Consider the following 17,114-nt stretch of genomic DNA (forward strand, 5'->3'; position numbering starts at 1 on the left):
CACACACACACACACACACATGGGCATGCATGCACACATACACATGAATGGAATAAAAGAGCATTTCTGGGGAAAGTAGTAAGAGGAAAGAAATGTCACTTTATATCACAAATCAGCATATTCCTGGGCTGCTAAGGAAGAGGCACACCTCTCCAGGCATCACGTTTCTATTGGTTCTAGTTACTTAAAAACTTGCGGCAAATCTCACCTTAGATAGCTTAGGTCACCAGCAGCAACTCTTCTCTGCCTCTCCCATCCCTTGAGGCAGTGCCAGATACAAAATATGTGGGGCTCCGTACAAAATGAAAATGAAGGACCGCTTGTTCAAAAAGCAGGAAAAGAGTGCCATTAAATGTACCAAAATGAAGCTTTTTCCTTTCTTCCACAGACTTTCTCTACTTGGGATGGTATTTTTTAACTTGCTATTTAAAGATGTTCTAAGTAAAGGAAAATTAAAATCTTAAATTATTACTATGAATTTTACTGTTTATATTGTGTAATGTCAGTTTTGAAAGAAATACAAGAATATTTACTTTGTATGTAGAATCATTGAAATTACTCAGTTCATATTTCATAGCTCATACATCCACACACATTCTACCAGCACTCTATGGAAGCCAGTGGCTTCCGTAACACAATTCCTTTGTACTTGTTTTGAGTCTCACTGAACTCCTGTGAATCGTGCATCCACTGGATTCTGCACTCATGCGGTATCATGAATGAGGCCACAAGGAACAGTGATTGACATGCATAGTGCACACATCTCCTGCTCATGTGTGTCCTCCCTTGTCTCAATGGACTTCACTTAAAACACAAGTTGAAAGATAAAATTATTAAGAATTGCAACTCCAAATATCATATGTTATTACTTATATGTGGAATCTAAAAAAATTATATGGGGCTTCCCTGGTGGCGCAGTGGTTGAGAATCTGCCTGCCAATGCAGGGGACACGGGTTCGAGCCCTGGTCTGGGAAGATCCCACATGCCGCGGAGCAACTGGGCCCGTGAGCCACAATTACTGAGCCTGCGCGTCTGGAGCCTGTGCTCCGCAACAAGAGAGGCCGCGATACTGAGAGGCCCGCGCACCGCGATGAAGAGTGGTCCCCGCTTGCCACAACTGGAGAAAGCCCTCGCACGGAAACGAAGACCCAACACAGCCATAAATAAATAAAAATTAAAAAAAAATTTAAAAAAATTATACAAATGAACTTACTTGCAAAACAGAAAGACTCACAGAATTCGAGAGCAGACTTGTGGTTGCCGGGGGGGAAAAGTGGGGGAGAGAGATAATTTAGGAGTTTGGGAATAACATATACTCACTATGTTACATATAGTGACATATACTCACTACTATATATAAAATAGATAATCAACAGTGACCTACTGTATGGCAGAGGGAACTCTACTCAATATTCTGTAATAACCTATATGGGAAAAGAATCTGAAAAAGAATGGATATACTTATATGTATAACTGATTCACTTTGCAGTACACCTGAAACTAACACAACATTGTAAATCAACTATACCCCAATATAAAATAAGAATTAAATTACAAAAAAGGGGGAAAAAAAAGAATTTCAAGATGGTGACAGCAGAGTACTAAACCAAGTGCAGCGCCCTTCTGAGCATAGGGCCCTGTTTGATTGCTTAGGTCACATGCCCATGAAGCCAGGTTTGCCTCGAGGATACCTCATACCCTATGGCCAAGACAATTGCTTCTCTGAGAGTTCTAGTACAGGGATCAAACCTGATTCTCATGTGTTCCCCAGACCCTCATATATTTCAAAAGTTAGTGGGATGATTATCAGTGAACTCAAGCCATTTGTCTTTGTGCAAAGAAGATATTCCGGCATTGGCCCAAAGTTCTTACCATGAATAGCCTCACGTGAACTGAAGTCTGAAGACAAGTTTCCTGTCATCCTTCAGTCAGCTCTGGGGAGCTCTGCAGCACTGCCCTCTGCTGGCTCCACGGCAGCAAGTTTAAGTTTAAAAAGTCTTGGATTAGTCCAGTGCTTCTCTAACCTTCACTTTAACAGTAGCAAATCACCTTGGGATCTTGTTAAAATGCAAGCTCTGAATCAGTAGGTCTGGGGTGGAGACCAAGACTCTGCATTTCTAACAAGACCCCCACAGGATGCTAACGCTGCTGTCCATGGACCACTTTCTGAGCCTCTAGGCACAAGAAAATGTCTCTAAGCTTCCTTGTTCTGAACTTAGCTTCAGGATTCTAGGCCTGTCCATGGGACTTGGTTCGCTCCTCCACTGCCTGCCCTACTCTGCTCCTGGATACCACACTCCTTCCCTTCTCAAATTAAATTTTCCATTGGTCCCTCCCAGGTTCCCATGGTCCTCCAGTGCATCGGATATGCCACCAGGGACCAGCTTGTTCCAACAGGCAGCACAAGGTGACACATGGAAGGTTTGCAAGGCCAGGAGCTCCTGTGAACTGAGAGAATGCAGCTTTCACATCTGACTCTGCACAAACAGCTTGGATTGGCCCTGGAGGTGGGACCAGGCAAATTAAACCTGGACCCTTGGATCAATGAGTTCATTCATTCCCTGCCCATATTTAGCAAGTGCCTGGCCATGCTGGGTACTCAGGGTCTGTGTTGGGAGCTGCTTAATGAGAAATAACACTGATGGAAGTTGTCTATATGCCTGGCTCTGTGTCAAGCTCTTTTCCTGAACACTCTTCTTAAGGAAGCAATGCTGGGTGTTGGCAGAAGAAGTCTTTCCAAAATTCTTCATTGGGTTTTAGACTTAAATGGCTTCTTTGACCATGTGTATTTACACAACTCTTGCTGAGAGCAAAGCAGTCGTAGAAATGTTCCATCCTTTATCCTTACTTCTTGTCCAGGAATAACAGGATCAACCTCCTCCAGTACCTTTGGGTTATATTTAAGCGCATTTGTTAAAGTGGCAGCCCCTGCACCTGGAGAGGTGTGCTTTCCTCTCCTCCCAACCTCCTGCTATTCTCCCGCACTCCCCCCACCTTCTCAGAAGATTGCATGGTGGGGGAGGGGACAGATATAACCCAGAGACACCTGTACCAGCTGGAAAGTGGTAACCACAGGACCTTTTCCTCTTTCACCAGCTGCTCTACCCATCCCCCCATGCTCCAGCTGGGCAAGCTATAGCACAGTCCCTTTGCCCAGTCCCCTCCCGATCACGCCCACCTCTTAGTCTTCTCTCCTCTCTCCTCCATCTTCTCTCTTTCCAAATTTCTGTCACCCTCATTTTCTATTCCACTATCTTCGCATCTCTTAATTTTTCATTCCTCTGTTCCACCTCACCCTACGGATTATTTCTTTCACCACTCCTGCTTTTTACCCAGACATTTTTGCCTCTGATGTACCATCTGCCAATGAGGGTCTGCACAGTTCCTGATAGGCAGTACCTTGGATGGTTTCTTTCCTTCCTTAATGAAATGAGAAATGTGATCTCCTGAATGAATGCCTCCCAGGACAGTAACCTCTGTGCCTGGGAGCCCAGTTTGGGCAGAGGCTCCCTATGGAGCAGATAGCACAACAAACCCATTGGCTCATTCCCTCAACAAATATTTGTTTGTTTGTTTGTTTTTTGAACACCTTTATTGGAGTGTAATTGCTTTACAATGGTGTGTTAGTTGCTGCTGTATAACAAAGTGAATCAGCTATATGTATACATATATCCCCATATCTCCTCCCTCTTGCGTCTCCCTCCCACGCTCCCTATCCCACCCCTCTAGGTGGACACAAAGCACCAAGCTGATCTCCCTGTGCTTTGTGGCTACTTCCCACTAGCTATCGGTTTTACATTTGGTAGTGTATATATGTCCATGCCACTCTCCCACTTCATCCCAGCTTACCCTTCCCCCTCCGCGTGTCATCAAGTCCATTCTCTACATCTGCATCTTTATTCCTGTCCTGCCCGAGGTTCTTCAGAAACTTTTTTTTTAGATTCCATATATATATGTTAGCATACGGTATTTGTTTTTCTCTTTCTGACTTACTTCACTCTGTATGACAGACGCTAGGTCCATCTGCCTCAGTACAAATAACTCAATTTCGTTTCTTTTTATGGCTGAGTAATATTCCATTGTATATATGTGCCACATCTTCTTTAACCATTCATCTGTCGATGGACACTTAGGTTGCTTCCATGTCCTGGCTATTGTAAATAGAGCTGCAATGAACATTGGGGTACAAGACTATTTTTGAATTATGGTTTTCTCAGGGTATATGCCCAGTAGTGGGATTGCTGGGTCGTGTGGTAGTTCTATTCTGAGTTTTTTAGTTTATTAAGGAACCTCCATACTGTTCTCCATAGTGGCTGTATCAATTTACATTCCCACCAACAGTGCAAGAGGGTTCCCTTTTCTCCACACCCTCTCCAGCACTTATTGTCTGTAGATTTCTTGATGATGGCCATTTTGACTGGTGTGAGGTGATACCTCATTGTGGTTTTGATTTGCATTTCTCTATTGATTAGTGATGTTGAGCATACTTTCATGTGTTTGTTGGCAATCTGTATATCTTCTTTGGAGAAATGTCTATTTAGGTCTTCTGCCCATTTTTGGATTGGGTTGTTTGTTTTTTTGACATTGAGCTGCATGAGCTGCTTGTATATTTTGGAGATTAATCCTTTGTCAGTTGCTTCCTTTGTAAATATTTTCTCCCATTCTGAAGTTGTCTTTTCATCTTGTTGATGGTTTCCTTTGCTGTGCAAAAGCTTTTAAGTTTCATTAGGTCCCATTTGTTTATTTGTGTTTTTATTTCCATTTCTCTAGGAGGTGGGTCAAAAAGGATCTTGCTGTGTATGCCATAGAGTGTTCTGCCTATATTTTCCTCTAAGAGTTTTATAGTGTCTGGCCTTACGTTTAGGTCTTTAATCCATTTTAAGTTTATTTTACTGTATGGTGTTAGGGAGTGTTCTGATTTCATTCTTTTACATGAAGCTGTCCAGTTTCCCCAGCACCACTTATTGAAGAGGCTGTCTTTTCTCCATTGTATATTCTTGCCTCCTTTATCAAAAATAAGGTGACCATATGTGCGTGGGTTTATCTCTGTGCTTTCTATCTGTTCCATTGATCTACATTTCTGTTTTTGTGCCAGTACTGTCTTGATTACTGTAGCTTTGTAGTATAGTCTGAAGTCTGGGAGTCTGATTCCTCCAGCTCCATTTTTCTTTCTCAAGATTGCTTTGTCTACTCGGGGTCTTTTGTGTTTCCATACAAATTGTGAAACTTTTTGTTTTACTTCTGTGAAAAATGCCATTGGTAGTTTGAAAGGGATTGCACTGAATCTGTAGATTGCATTGCATAGTAGAGTCATTTTCACAATGTTGATTCTTCCAATCCAAGAACATGGTATATCTCCCCATCTGTTTGTATCATCTTTAATTTCTTTCATCAGTGTCTTATAGTTTTCTGCCTACAGGTCTTTTGTCTCCTTAGGTAGGTTTATTCCTAGGTATTGTATTCTTTTGGTTGCAGTGGTAAATGGGAGTTTTTCCTTAATTTCTCTTTCAGATTTTTCATCATTAGTGTATAGGAATGCAAGAAATTTCTGTGCATTAATTTTGTTTCCTGCTACTTTACCAAATTCATTGATGAGCTCTAGTAGTTTTCTGGTGGCATCTTTAGGATTCTCTATGTATAGTATCATGTCATCTGCAAACAGTGACAGCTTTACTTCTTCTTTTCCAATTTGGATTCCTTTTATTTCTTTTTCTTCTCTGAATGCCATGGCTAGGACTTCCAAAACTATGTTGAATAATGCTGGTGAGAGTGGGCAACCTTGTCTTGTTCCTGATCTTAGTGGAAATGGTTTCAGTTTTTCACCATTGAGAACGATGTTGGCTGTGGCTTTGTCATACATGGCCTTTATTATGTTGAGGTAAGTTCCCTCTATGCCTGCTTTCTGGAGGGTTTTTATCATAAGTGGGTGTTGAATTTTGTCAAAAGCTTTTTCTGCATCTATTGAGATGATCATATGGTTTTTCTCCTTCAATTTGTTAATATGGTTTATCACAGTGATTGATTTGCCTATATTGAAGGATCCTTACATTCCTGGAATAAACTCCACTTGATCATGGTGTATGATCCTTTTAATGTGCTGTTGGATTCTGTTTGCTAGTATTTTGTTGAGGATTTTTGCATCTATGTTCATCAGTGTTATTGGCCTGTAGTTTTCTTTCTTTGTGACATCTTTGTCTGGTTTTGGTATCAGGGTGATGGTGGCCTCATAGAATGAGTTTAGGAGTGTTCCTCCCTCTGTTATATTTTGGAAGAATTTGAGAAGGATAGGTGTTAGCTCTTCTCTAAATGTTTGATAGAATTCGCCTGTGAAGCCATCTGGTCCTGGGCTTCTGTTTGTTGGAAGATTTTTAATCACAGTCTCAATTTCAGTGCTTGTGATTGGTCTGTTCATATTTTCTATTTCTTCCTGGTTCAGTCTCAGAAAGTTGTGCTTCTCTAAGAATTTGCCCATTTCTTCCAGCTTGTCCATTTTATTGGCTTAAAGTTGCTTGTGGTACTCTCTCATGATCCTTTGTATTTCTGCAGTGTCAGTTGTTACTTCTCCTTTTTCATTTCTAATTCTATTGATTTGAATCTTCTCCCTTTTTTTCTTGATGAGGGTCTGGCTAATGGTTTACCAATTTTGTTTATCTTCTCAAAGAACCAGCTTTCAGTTTTATTGATCTTTGCTATTGTTTCATTCATTTCTTTTTCATTTATTTCTGATCTGATCTTTATGGTTTTTTTCCTTCTGCTAACTTTGGGGGATTTTTGTACTTCTTTCTCTAATTGCTTTAGGTGTAAGGTTAGGTTGTTTATTTGAGATGATTCTTGTTTCTTGAGGTAGGATTGTACTGCTATAATCTTCCCTCTTAGAACTACTTTTGCTGCATCCCATAGTTTTAGGTCATCGTGTTTTCATTGTCAATTGTTTCTAGGTATTTTTTGATTTCTTCAGTGATCTCTTGGTTATTAAGTAGTCTATTGTTTAGCCTCCATGTGTTTGTATTTTTTACAGATTTTTTTCCTGTAATTGATATCTAGTCTCATAGCGTTGTGGTCGGAAAAGATACTTGATATGATTTCAATTCTCTTAAACTTACCAAGGCTTGATTTGTGACCCAAGAGATATGATCTATCCTGGAGAATGTTCCATGAGCATTTGAGAAGAAAGTGTATTCTGTTGTTTTTGGATGGAATGTCCTATAAATATCAATTAAGTCCATCTTGTTTAATGTATCATTTAAAGCTTGTGTTTCCTTATTTATTTTCATTTTGGTTGATCTGTCCATTGGTGAAAGTGGGGTGTTAATGTCGCCTACTATGATTGTGGTACTGTCAATTTCCCCTTTTATGGCTGTTAGCATTTGCCTTATGTATTGAGGTGCTCCTATGTTGGTTGCATAAATATTTACAATTGTTATATCTTCTTCTTGGATTGATCCCTTGATCATTATGTAGTGTCCTTCTTTTTCTCTTGTAATAGTCTTTATTTTAAAGTCTATGTTTTCTGAAATGAGAATTCCTACTCCAGCTTTCTTTTGATTTCTATTTGCATGGAATATCTTTTCCATCCCCTCACTTTCAGTGTGTATGTGTCCCTAGGTCTGAAGTGGGTCTCTTGTAGACAGCATATATATGGGTCTTTTATTTTTTTTTAAACATTTTTTAAAAATAAATTTATTTATTTTGACTGTGTTCAGTCTTCATTGCTGCGCGTGGGCTTTCTCTAGTTGCAGCGAGCAGCAGCTACTCTTCGTTGCAGTGTGCGTGCTTCTCATTGCGGTGGCTTCTCTTGTTGTGGAGCATGGGCTCTAGGTGCACAGGCTCCAGTAGTTGCAGCATGCAGGCTCAGTAATTGTGGCACACGGGCTTAGTTACTCCATGGCATGTGGGATCTTCCCGGACCAGGGCTCTAACCCCTGTCCTCTGCATTGGCAGGTGGATTCCTAACCACTGCACCACCAGGAAAGTCCCTGGGTCTTGTTTTTGTACCATTCAGCCAGTCTATGTCTTTTGGTTGGAGCATTTAATCCATTTAAATTTAAGGTAATTATCAATATGTATGTTCCTGTTACCATTTTCTTAATTGTTTTGGGTTTGTTATTGTAGGTCTTTTCCTTCTCTTGTGTCTCCTGCCTAGAGAAGTTCCTTTAGCAATTGTTTGGAAAGCTGGTTTAGTGGTGTGAATTCTCTTAGCTTTTGCTTGTCTGTAAAGGTTTTAATTTCTCCATAGAATCTGAATGAGATCCTTGCTGGGTAGAGTAATCTTGGTTGCAGGTTTTTCCCTTTCATCACTTTAAATATGTCCTGCCACTCCCTTCTGGCTTGCAGAGTTTCTGCTGAAAGATCAGCTCTTAACCTTATGGGTATTCCCTAGTATGTTATTTGTTGTTTTTCCCTTGCTGCTTTTAATATTTTTTCTCTGTATTTAATTTTTGATAGTTTGATTAATTTGTGTCTTGGCGTGTTTCTCCTTGGATTTATCCTGTATGGGACTCTGTGTGCTTCCTGGACTTGATTAACTATTTCCTTTCCATATTAGGGACGTTTTCAACTATAATCTCTTCAAATATTTTCTCAGTCCCTTTCTTTTTCTCTTCTTCTTCTGGGACCCCTATAATTCAAATGTAGGTGCGTTTAATTTTGTCCCAGAAGTCTCTGAGACTGTCTTCAATTCTCCTCATTCTTTTTTCTTTATTCTGCTCTGCAGTAGTTATTTCCACTATTTTATCTTCCAGGTCACTTATCCATTCTTCTGCCTCAATTATTCTGCTATTTATTCCTTCTAGAGAATTTTTAATTTCATTTATTGTGTTGTTTATCATTGTTTGTTTGCTCTTTAGTTCTCCTAGGTCCTTGTTAAATGTTTCTTGTATTTTCTTCATTCTATTTCCAAGATTTTGGATCATCTTTACTATCATTACTCCGAATTCTTTTTCAGGTAGACTGCCTATTTCCTCTTCATTTATTTGGTGTGGAGAGTTTTTACCTTGCTCTTTCTTCTGCTGTGTGTTTCTCTGTCTTCTCATTTTGCTTAACTATGTTTGGGGTCCCCTTTTCATAGGCTGCAGGTTTGTAGTTCCCATTGTTTTTGGTGTCTGCCCCCAGTGGCTAAGGTTGGTTCAGTGGGTTGTGTAGGCTTCCTGGTGGAGGGGACTAGTGCCTGTGTTCTGGTGGATGAGGCTGGATCTTGTCTTTCTGGTGGTCACGATCACGTCTGGTGGTGTGTTTTGGGGTGCCTGTGACCTTATTATGATTTTAGGCAGCCTCTCCACTAATGGATGGGGTTGTGTTCCTGTCTTGCTAGTTGTTTGGCATAGGGTGTCCAGCACTGTAGCTTGCTCGTCGTTGAGTGGAACTGGGTCTTAGCATAGAGATGGAGATCTCTGGGAGAGCTTTCACTGTTTGATATTATGTGAAGCCAGGTCTCTGGTAGATCAAAGTCCTGAACTCAGCTCTCCCACCTCAGAGGCACAGGCCTGACACCCGCCCAGAGCATCAAGATCCTGTCAGCCACATGGCTCAGAAGAAAAGGGAAAAAAAAAAAAGAAAGAAATAAAATAAAATAAAAAAGTTATTAAAATAAAAAATAATTATTAAAAATATAAAAAAGTTAAAAAGAAATAAAAAAGGAAAGAAAGAGGAGAGCAACCAAACCAAAAAAACAAATCCACCAATAATAACAAGTGGTAAAAACTATCCTAAAAAAAAAAAAAAAACCACAAACAAGAACAAGAAAACGGACAGACAGAACCCTAGGTAAATGGAAAACTATACAGACAAAATCACACAAAGACGCATACACATACACAGTCACAAAAAGAGAAAAAGGAAAAATATATATATTGTTGCTCCCAAAGTCACCGCCTCAATATTGGGATGATCCGTTGTCTATTCAGGTATTCCACAGATGCAGGGTACATCAAGTTGATTGTGGAGATTTAATCCGCTGCTCCTGAGGCTGCTGGGAGGAATTTCCCTTTCTCTTCTTTGTTTGCACAGCTCCTGGGGTTCAGCTTTGGATTTGGCCCCTCCTCTGAGTGTAGGTCGCCTGAGGACGTCTGTTCCCGCCCAGACAGGATGGGGTTAAAGTAGCAGCTGTTTAGGGGGCTCTGGCTCACTCAGGCGGGGGGGGAGGGAGGGGTACAGAATGAGGGGCGAGCTTGCTGTGGCAGAGGCCAGCGTGATGTTGCAACAGCCTGAGGCGTGCCATGTGTTCTCCCGGGGAAGTTGTCCCTGGATCATGGGACCCTGGCAATGGTGGGCTGCACAGGGTCCCGGGAGGGGAGGTGTAGATAGCGACCTCTGCTTGCACACAGGCTTCTTGGTGGCTGCAGCAGCAGGCTTAGCGTTTATGCCCGTGTCTGGTGTCCGCGCTGATAGCTGTGGCTCGTGCCCTTCTCTGGAGCTCATTTAGGCTGTGCACCCCGAAACAATGAATCCCCTCTGCTCGCGCACCCCGAAACAATGGTCTCTTGCCTCTTAGGCACGTGCAGACTTGTTCCCGCACTCCCTCCCGGCTAGCTGTGGCGCACTAACCCCTTCAGGCTGTGTTCACACCGCCAACCCCAGTCCTCTCCCTGGGATCCGAGCGAAGCCCGAGCCTCAGCTCCCAGCCCCCGCCCGCCCCGGCGGGTGAGCAGAGAAGCCTCTCGGGCTGGTGAGTGCTGGACGGCACCGCTCCTCTGTGCGGGAATCCCTCCGCTTTGCCCTCCGCACCCCTGTTGCTGCGCTCTCCTCCGTGGCTGGGAAGCTCCCCCCCCAACCCCGTCTCCACCAGTGATGGGGCTTCCTAGTGTGTGGAAACCTTTCCTCCTTCATGGCTCCCTCCCAGAGGTGCAGGTCCCATCCCTATTCTTTTGTCTCTGTTTTTTCTTCTTTCTTTTGCCCTACCCAGGTACGTGGGGAGTTTCTTGCCTTTTGGAAGGTCTGAGGTCTTCTGCCAGTGTTCAGTAGGTGTTTTGTAGGAGTTGTTCCACATGCAGATGTATTTCTGATGTATTTGTGGGGAGGAAGGTGATCTCCACGTCTTACTCTTCCGCCATCTTGAAGGTCTCTCCATTTATCATAAAGGGATGAACAGCCAGAGAAAGAGGTGGAGGGCGAGGTCCGGGAGGGTCCTGAGTCCAGGAGCTTCTGTCTCTGTGGAGTTTAGGGTCCACCACTCTCCCAAATTGTGGACGGGTTCCCCAACCCAGAAGTTCTTGGAACACCTTTATTTAGTGTTTTTATGGAGTTTCCATTAGGCACTACTGATTAAATCCTTGTCCATTGGTAACAGCTCAATCCCCTGCCCCTCTGCCCTCTGTGGAGGCTGGCTCAACAGATATTTGTAATGGAGTTCCTGGCAAGACTTTTCCAAATGCCTCTCATTTAGAGCTACAAGAAAGAGACCTCACATTCTAAATAGAGCTGCAAATAAATCAGGGATAGCACAATGTCTAGGTTTAGTCAGGGGTGACTGAACTGACTTTGCTACCCCAGCAATCACCCCAGCACTCTTCATCCCCCTTCTATATAAGCAGAAGACTAGGGAGAGAGGAGAAAATCATCAGGATCAAGATTGTTGGAGTTTGGAGAGACCTGTGACTTTCTCCTCCCCTCCTCAGGAGTGTGGTCCCCTTCCCACAATGCCAGATGAAGGGGGCCCTGAAAGCACTACATGAGAGATTTAAGATGTGCAAAGGAAGTGTAGAGTAACATCTTACTCTCTAGTTGGGCAGTAGGTCCATTGATCTTCCCTGAGGTAGAAACATGACATTGGAGCTAGATGAAGAAGCAGCCTGTACACTCACTGCTTGACATGTAGGAGTTTCCACAGTGGACTCTGCAGACAGTACCAGGTTTCAGTTGTCTTGCCACCTTGGCCACCAGGAAGGCAGGTCTCAGAAGCAGGAGGTTCTATGGTACATCATCAGTGGGAGTTGAGGCGGGGGAGGGCAGGAAGAGGCGAAGCCAGAGAACATCTCCCACATCAGCACTCTTCAGTGGAGAACTCCTCACCCCCACCACCGCCAAGACACTCAAACCGATGCTCCACCAAAGAGCCAATATTCAGATATCTGTCAGAGAAGGCATCTACAGTGGATTAGTATTATCCAGAGAAACAGAGGTAACCAACAGAAGCCAAGTAACTAAGAAAGAGTTTGGCCCTTTCCTCCCTGACCTAAAACCACTTGAGAAGCTGGAAATGGGCGAGGTAAAATAGGAAGGGTGCGGGAGAGTTTAAACCATACCCCCCTCCCTATTATAGACTTTTTGGACCATGAGGCAAGCCTGAGCTGGAGTGACAGGAAGAGGTTAAAGGGGAGTTTTACATTGAACTGTACTGTTAAGTTACTAGAAGTGATAAAAGTGAAACTGAGGGATTTTCCCAAAACATCCTTAAGTGACAGAAGGCAGTTTGACATAGTCCTGATGTAAATGGGGGAAAAAGCGCATTCTTTGATGTTAGTGTCCAAACAACCAAGTTCAGACTATTTTATTTTTATTATTATTATTATTATTATTATTTTAAATTAATTAATTTATTTATGGCTATGTTTGGGTCTTCGTTTCTGTGCGAGGGCTTTCTCTAGTTGCGACAAGCAGGGGCCACTCTTCATCGTGGTGCGCGGGCCTCTCACTATCGCGGCCTCTCTTGTTGCGGAGCACAGGGTCCAAACGCACAGGCTCAGTAGTTGTGGCTCACGGGCCCAGTTGCTCCGCGGCATGTGGGGTCTTCCCAGACCAGGGCTCGGACCCGTGTTCCCTGCATTGGCAGGCAGATTCTCAACCACTGCGCCACCAGGGAAGCCCCAGACTATTTTAAAAAGTGTTTATATGTATTTATTGAGCAGCTGCTATGATTCAAACACCATTCTAGATATAGCATGTAGAAAGACAGACACAGTTCTTGCCTTCATGCAGATTACATTCTACTCTGGAAGACAGCACAAAGGAAAATTGGTAATTTAATTTCAATTATGACAATGCAACAGGTGTCAGATATGACAACTGCTAGACAGATGAGCTTGTGAGAGCTGAGCATATGCAAACCAGGAAGACTGGATCTGGTTTTGAGGGTCAGAGAGAACTTCCCCTTGGAATCAGAGGCTGAAAAATGAGCAGACATTAGATAGGTCAGGGACGGGTGTGTGGAGGAGCCTTTAAGGAAGAGGAAAGGAGCATGAAGCAGGGATGGTCTGGAAGAAAAAACCAACCTGGTTGCTGGAGAGGTCTGAATTAAAAAGTATCTAAAATAAGCTATTGCCACATTTCTAGGTGGAAAATAGAGAGCCATCTTGGGTAGTGGCTCTTGAGAAATAAACCAGTTCTCAAAGAATCAAATGTTCCTTAGCACAATAATTCTGGGACTTTAATTTCACAAAAGTCAGGGTCAGATCAACAAGAAAAGTCTTATTTTCCTGGGACTTCCCTGGCAGTCCAGAGGTTGGGACTCCACACTTCCAGTGCAGGGGGCGCAGGTACAATCCCTGGTGGGGACTAAGATCCCATATGCCACACAGCCCCCCCCCCCAAAAAAAACCCATTTTCCTAATGTGAGTGATGTCTGCTTATTTCTTAGGAATACTAGTGAGAAAATCAGCTGCAAAATTTCACTGACAAGGCGACTCAATCAGAATGGAGTGGACCCATTTTCTCCCTCACCCTTTAGACTAGAATTTACCTTTCTCCACTTCAAAATCAACTTTGATTGAGCAAAGGAGAATTTCAAGCAATGTCAGGGCAAAGCCAGGGCATTTGTATTTGCAAAAGATGAGAAAGGATTGAAAGGGCAGAAACTGTGCCTCATGTATCAGCTAGTTGTACGCAAGATACCCAAACAAAAAAGGTGGGAGAGAACCTCACTGAAGGGTTTTGGAGTAAATTGAAGAATCAAAAGAAAAGCTAAACACTGACATCTAGGTGGCAAGATTTAATGGGCAAATTTTTAGGGTTCCCCACCAAGGTGAATCAGCTTCGCTTGCAGACTTGTGACATTCTGCTTTATATGTAAATTCCTATGACCTCTGTTTTTGCTAAAGTTCCCTGGGCTTTTGAGATCCCGTGGACAATTCAGTAAAGAAATTTATATACATCCATAGTAGGCTGGGGTGTTCTTTTTATGAGAAAAACTGCAAAGTCAGGAGGTACTCTGAAAAGAGCCAGTGATCCCTCTCCAATCTCTTGTGAGGGCTCTGGAGAGGTGAGGCTGGAGGAGAATCAGCCCCATCCTCTTATGAATTTCCAAGTAGAGTCGGAGATAGTTATTCGTACCATCGGACAGATCCATAGACCAGTACCTATAGAGACACTGCTCTAATTCCCACCTCCTCCTGCCTTGCATCAGCACCAAAGATACAAAACTGAATTCAGGAAACCATAATTCAGGAGAAGCTTGCCACTCCTGAGATTCAGACTGAGAGAAGACCAGTGTGTCTGGGAAAGCTAGAGAAAGCGTAGCAGGAGACAAGACTGATGGGGTAACAGGGACCGTATCATGCAGGGTCTTGGGAATTTTATCCTAAAAACATTGACAAGCCATTGCTTGGCTTTGAGCAGGAAAGTTGCACAGCCAGATTTGTGCTTTGATAGGTTACTCTAGCTGATGTACGGGAAATTTCAAAGATGTTACAGGTATTGATAGAAGTGTTTCTATATGAGCTTTCTGCAGGGTGAGTTGGCAAGTTAGAAAATTGTGAAATTTGAAATATTTCATTGAAAAATTCTGAATATTAATTTGGTTTTATTTTATAAATTTTTTTCTAGATATGGGATAATTAATGTAATGCAATACCAAGGTTTTATAGGTAGACCTGTGGGCCTCAGAAATGATCCTGATAAACATATATACTTATATAAATTTTATTATGTATTTATATATGATAATAAAATAATATAAATATATTTATATGCTAAATAATAGTATATTTCTATATAAAGGGGAGAGAAAATAGGTTCAAAGTGTTGTGGCTCAAATGGATAAAATTAGGGAAGGATCTGAAACAAAACTTTAAAAGTCAGTATTTTCTCCCAGTCACTATTTCTCATTATCTTTCTTTATTGGAATATTACATATGTTCTGAAAAGTGCTTGGTAAATTTCTACAAAATAAACATACCTATAAAATTAGCAGCCAGACCAAGAAACTTGCGTTTAACTTTTAATAAATGTGAGGGATAAATTCTATTGTGACACTGTTCTCAGAGAAAATAAGATGAACACATAATGTTGGTAGATGTCCTCCCCATTCTCCTTGACTGCCAAGCAAATGTTCACGCAAGCACATACACCTTCACCTTCTTCCTGTACATCCGATTACAAATATGTCCTCTCTTCCATGATCAAACCATTCTCTGGGTGGCAGAGACTCCTAATTGCTTATTAAATAAATATTTATCTTCCTTTTTTTCTCAAACTAACAAACCCTGATGTTTAGTTGGATGTGTTCCATTCATTTAAAGGGTGCATTTCCCAACTCCTTTACACATAGCTAAGTTTTAGCCATTGCTATATAAGCAGAAATTGTGTGGGATTTCTGAGAATGAATGGGAAGGTATTTTTCATTTCTTCCTTCATCCTGCTGCCTGGGACAAAAATGGATGGATGGAGTTTCAATAGCCATTTTGGACCATGAGAACAAGGGTTACAACATAAGGATAGTAGAACCACCATATCCTAGAGCTATCCCAGATATTCTAGAGATATCCAAAGAATCACCATACTAAAATAAACTGCCTACCTCTTGTCTTCTTTTAGTTTAGTTGAGGGAATAATAAACATGTATCTTGCTTAAGGCACTCTTTTTCAGCCTTCTTCAACTCATCTAATCCTAACCCTAACTGATTCGCCATGTGTAGCCTCAAATGGATTTACCTACTTCCCAAGAGGAACCAACTAAAAGTTACAGCCAACTCTTGTACACAGAAGTCACGTCATGGTTACTGACTTTTCTGAGTTCAGTTGTCCAAATGATGGTTATTCTTCTTTTAGTTCTCTGTATTATAGGCCGATCTCACTTGTGGATAGAAATTCTAAATAAAATATTAACAAATGGAATTCCTTAACCCAATAAGATATACCATAGGTTTATCCCAGGAATGCAAAGATAGTTTCACTTGGAACAATCTATTTATGCAGTTAATCACAATGGCTCATTAAAGGGGAAAAAGCATACAATCACTTCAATAAACAAAGAAAAGATGTAAAAATTTTATGACAATTAAAAAAATCAACTTAGTAGATGAGAATCCCCTTAATAGAAAGAGAATTTCACACCCCCCCAAATAGTAGATGTTAGCAAAAATGGCAGAGTATGGACCTCCGAAAACTCTCTCATCTGTAAAAGCAATGAGAAAACTGGGTGGTGGGGGGTGGTGATCATCAGAATCAACTTTTTCAGAATTCTAGAAATTAACCAAAGGCTTACAACAATTCAAGGAATGTTTATTCAAGAAAAATGGCTGAATCCCAGTAAGAACAGTGAGCTTTGTGGCATTTTAACCTGCCCTGTTCCCGCTCCACTCTCTCTAGCCTCTCTCTTGCCTTTAAAACCAAAAGCCCACAATAATGGTGAAAACTAACAGCCTGGAAGCCACTGGAGGGTTAGAAAGGGATTGGAACTCTTTCAAAACCTCATTCCCAGAGAACTGTCATTATTTGATCTGTCTGGCAGTTCCTTGAAAGACTCCACCTGCAAGGCTGTCTTTATTAAACCTGGCTGGAAAATCACACAGTGTGAAAGTCTTTCCCCTGAGGGTGTTTGTCAAAAACAATAGAGGTAATTAATTAATTCTGCAGCTCTATGAGGTGTGGATAACAGTGTTCTTCTTACCATTTTTCTGTCAAATCAATCAAGAAGAGAAGAGGGCTGTCATGAATAACAGATAAGTAGGGGCTACAGGTTGGCTGTGGCTCTGGATGGTCTGTCCCACAAATGTCTTTCCATTCCAGTTCCCAGGCAATAGGAGCACCTCCTTTCTTTGTTGTGCTATTCTCTGTTAGAGGGCAGAAATCAGAGCAGAAAGGTCTTTTTAAAACACAAGTTTTACTGTGACATCTCCATGCTTACAATCTTCAAGGATAAACTGTTTAGAGGGCCTCAAGGTTACTAATTAATGTCTACATG

This window comes from Eubalaena glacialis, chromosome 3 (genome assembly GCF_028564815.1).
Source record: "Eubalaena glacialis isolate mEubGla1 chromosome 3, mEubGla1.1.hap2.+ XY, whole genome shotgun sequence".
Lineage (NCBI taxonomy): Eukaryota > Metazoa > Chordata > Mammalia > Artiodactyla > Balaenidae > Eubalaena > Eubalaena glacialis.